Source organism: Triticum aestivum, chromosome 7B (genome assembly GCF_018294505.1).
Source record: "Triticum aestivum cultivar Chinese Spring chromosome 7B, IWGSC CS RefSeq v2.1, whole genome shotgun sequence".
NCBI lineage: Eukaryota > Viridiplantae > Streptophyta > Magnoliopsida > Poales > Poaceae > Triticum > Triticum aestivum.
Window position 1 is genome coordinate 681,303,492 of NC_057813.1, and position 4,047 is coordinate 681,307,538.

Sequence of the window (4,047 nt, forward strand, 5' to 3'; positions counted from 1 at the left end):
TTGTCAATCGTCACATGCTTTTGCCTCAAAGATCTATTCCATCAACAACAACAAAAATGCCCAGCCTAGACAATTCTATCTGGGGCTTGATGTATGAAATCCCTCGGATTAATACAACATACAAATAGTGGCACAACCTCATATTACCCGAAACGGTTTAAAACTCCCTAGTTCCTAGGATAAATATACCATTCTACCTTTGTTCTTTGTCAAACGATCTTTGTACCTTTGTAGAAATGAACTTCAGTACATAGGTTGCCACGGACCACAGGAAACATGGGCGTACAAGTTGCACTAAAATTGAACCATTCGGATGCCAATTTGTACCTGGACATCATGCAAACATGACTTAAAAAAAGAGGCGGTTATTCATTCAAATAGTAAAATTACTTCAGCATGCTAACTCTGAATTGTTTCTTAATCAAACATATGGAGCCAATTAAGTGAAAATGGAAAAGTCATATTTCAATCAAAGCATGTATATTCAGCCAAAGATAAACTTTAACATCGGATTCCTTGCTCGTTTAGAGCACTTGAAAGACCAGGTGCAATCTTACTGATAATTTTTTTTATACTGAACATATTTAGCTCGAGTAGACAACAAAAAATTCCTTGGAAAGAAGGATTAGCTAGCTTCGACTGTCCTGATTGTGGTTAAAAACTAAAGAAGTTAGTTTCCTGTTTCCGGATTGGGCTTTCTTGTGCCCATTTCAGATAAACCTATAAAAAGAGCAGTGTATGGACTTTTCGGAAGAGTAACAAAGTTGAATAAATCACACATTTAGATCCGTGAAAATTTTAAATCTGTGACCAAATGTAAAGAACTTGCTAACGGAGAGGAGATAACTACACAGTGCTTCTGATAACAGAGAGAACTAACTGCTTGTAATAGTTAAAGATAGTACTATGCTGGTTCGGCATAAAAAACCTGCTTTTAAATGCATAGCAGAACCCACAGTTACTAAACAGACCAAGCCCAGAGGATAGGCAAATAAGCTCCAAGGTATCTCCATGTTTACAAAACTCTGACAAAATAACAACGCTCTCAGCTAAATCATGATCTGAATAATGTAATATAGGTAAATAGTGATGGCATGATGGCAAAGAGGGGGGGGGGGGGGTCAACCAGTCCAAAACTACAAATATTCTTCACTGTCTGGCAGAATGAATGATGGCATGATGGCAAAAAAGGGGGAAAATGGACAACCAGTCCAGATCAAGGTTTTGGCTACCGAGGGGCACTTTTTTCTCGTGGGTCACCGAGAAACTCGGTTACCACGGTTACCGAGCAAATTTCAGACGATTTTTTTGAATCCGAACAAAATTCGTCAAAAATCCATTCAAAATTCATTCAAATTCAAATTTTCGGAATTTTTTGCTTGAGAAGTTGATTTCTCGTGGGGTACTGGGAAACACGGTAACCGCCCGGTAACCGGTTTTCTCGGGCGGTACCCAAAACCATGGTCCAGATCCATGAAAACCCTTCACTATCTAGTAACATGCACGACCTGGAATTAGCTATGCTTACTTTTTACAGGGTGAAAAAATAGGACGCTTCCTCCAAATTTATTAACACAAAAAATATCTAAATCTCTCTTTTCTATGGTCAACAATTCTGCATAATCAAGTATCTTCCTACATATCGGCTTAAATACAGCAATTCAGCATAACCAAATATCTATCTACAGAACTGCATAAATTAACAAACAAACACAATCAGTTCAGCCAGACATGGAGAACTTCAGACATATAGATTTTTATTCATACCAACAATAGAAATGAAAAGTTTAAGTTGCCTCAAAGATACAAAATACAAATGACTCAAAAGACATCAACTGATCGATGCTCCTACATGGGGAAACCCCTTCTGAATTCCCCAGTCCAGAACTCAACTCTCGCTAACAAAGCAACTGTAAATTTCAATCGGATTTGGATAGATAGTTCTTTTTTGTTCGATGATAAAATCGGGGTAGGCAGATACTCCCTTGGATGAGGAAGTAGTAAATAGAGAGATATTCGTCTCACGTTGGGAGTACTCGCCGCCGACACGATGGACAGACAACGGCTATGAAGACGGGGTGACGACACCGAGCATGCCAAATGCTATGAGTGCGGCGGCGAAGGTGAACTCCTTGACCGGCGTGCCACACGGCCTGACGCCGCCCAGCAGATCGTCCTTGTCAGTGACAGAAAAGGCAAGGTACAATTAGGCCATTCTTGATTCAGTTCACCAGGCATTTCTTACTACAGTGACTGTATCCCTGTTGCTAATCCATACATGTTCATAACCATGATAGCATGCTCTCAAAGCCTCCGGCTCCTGCTTGCACCTCTGATTGTGGCATCATGCAAGGAATGTCACTAATAACATAACTATGAAGCATGAAAGGAACATTACTGTTCAATTTCAGGCGAGCACTGCACTAAGAAGAACTGCTTTAAGATAATGTGACAAATATACCTGGATGAAGCAAGCAACGCATTCAGTTCTCTCTCCTTAGCATCTCTTCTCATGCCACAAGTCCCGGTACAAATCTCAGTGCCATAACACGCAGAAGGAAAAGCTCCAACGCTTGGCAGTTCACCCAGTTTGGCAGCTATGGAGACATGGCGTCAGTACGGAACTCTCCAACAACGTGTAAGATGCAGCTAAGCTAGTTTCGAGGTATGCAGAGAAGAGCACGCACCTAAGAAGTCGATGCCATTGTAGCCATTGCCGGGTTTGGCTCCAGCCTAGCCAAGGCTGCACCTCGCCACATATCAAGACGCGGGGCCAAGGGCTCTGGTGGCGCTTGAGGGCAAGGCACTGACGGTGTAGGCGAACACAAGGTCGAGATGGTGGCGAGGTGACACAGGCCTGCAGGGCTCCGGCGGCCTGGGAGGTCGCGAGCTGGAGGCGTCGACGGGTAAGGGGGGATCGAAGTCAAGATCGGCAGCGCATGGGCACACAGTGATGCATTGGTGACGACATGGAAAACGGCAACAGGGCGGCGCGCCACCGCGGCCTGAGTTTCTCCTCCGCACAGATGCAGGTCGCCGTGCTTCCTGTCCTGCATGCACGACCACATCGGCCGCGCCGCCAGCCGAGAAGAAGAAAGACACGGTCATCGCCTGGAGGGGTGAGTCACGGACAGGCGGTTAGGTTGAAGAGGATGGGTTTAGGTTGCCGGCATCATGATAGGAAAGAGGAGAATTTATAGGAGCATAAGGCGGCGAAGCGGTGATGACGAGAGTCTTCGAGAAAGAAAGAGATCGAATCAAGAGGCATCCAGAAACACCGGGAATAGAGATTTAAGCGGCGACAGAGCGCATGCACGTACCAGAAACAAAAACGAAAACAGCCACCACCCATGCCGCTCGGTTGACCAGAAGAACCAATCTCATGCAAAATCGCTACATCCACCCCAAGATGTACCCTTCCAGATCCACCAATAAATAACGTGGCAGGTTCCCATTGGCCAGGTTTTTACTGATTGAAAAAAGTCAAAAAAACCTGATAAATTAAACCTAGCTAGGTTTAGTATATTAAGAATTCCATGTAAGTACTAAACAGTAGAACTAGCTAGCTAGCTTGTTAACGGAGAGAGGACCCTAAGTACCACTTGAGGGGTAAGACTAGGATCTGCTTGCATGGCCATTGCTCAGCTGAAAGGAAATCAGTATACATTAACGGCTAAACTGAGAATATTTGATGAATATTATATGTAAAGGAAGATGATTAATCACATCAACCAACACCCGGAAAGAGATGCAATTAGGTAATCAAACATGTTGCACGCGTCGCCGTACGTCGCCGCCGTACGCCCGCGAGGTGTCCACATTGGCGTCGACAGTTATGAAAAAAACGTCATGGAAGCCGCCGACGCCCACCGTCGTAACCCTAAACCCTAAACGCATCCACGCCGTCTCCACGTCGCCACTATCTCGTAGTCGCCATCGCCCCCCACGTCGCTCGGGTCGCCGGCCAAACAGGCCGCCACGCGTGCCCCGGCGCCGTTGCTGCTGCCGCCGTGTTCCTTTGCCGTCGCCGAGATGGCCGCCTACCCG

The 4,047-nt window shown here is 45.3% G+C and overlaps 1 long non-coding RNA gene across 1 annotated transcript; it reads right to left on the reverse strand.

The window, feature by feature from the left end:
• Positions 1–333: 333 nt before the first annotated feature.
• LOC123160569 (uncharacterized) lies at positions 334–3,147 on the reverse strand. Its single transcript, XR_006480250.1, has 3 exons — positions 2,688–3,147; positions 2,462–2,597; positions 334–2,332 (listed from the first exon to the last, which is right to left on the reverse strand). It is a non-coding gene; the product is annotated as an uncharacterized lncRNA (long non-coding RNA).
• Between the last annotated feature and the right edge of the window lie 900 nt (positions 3,148–4,047).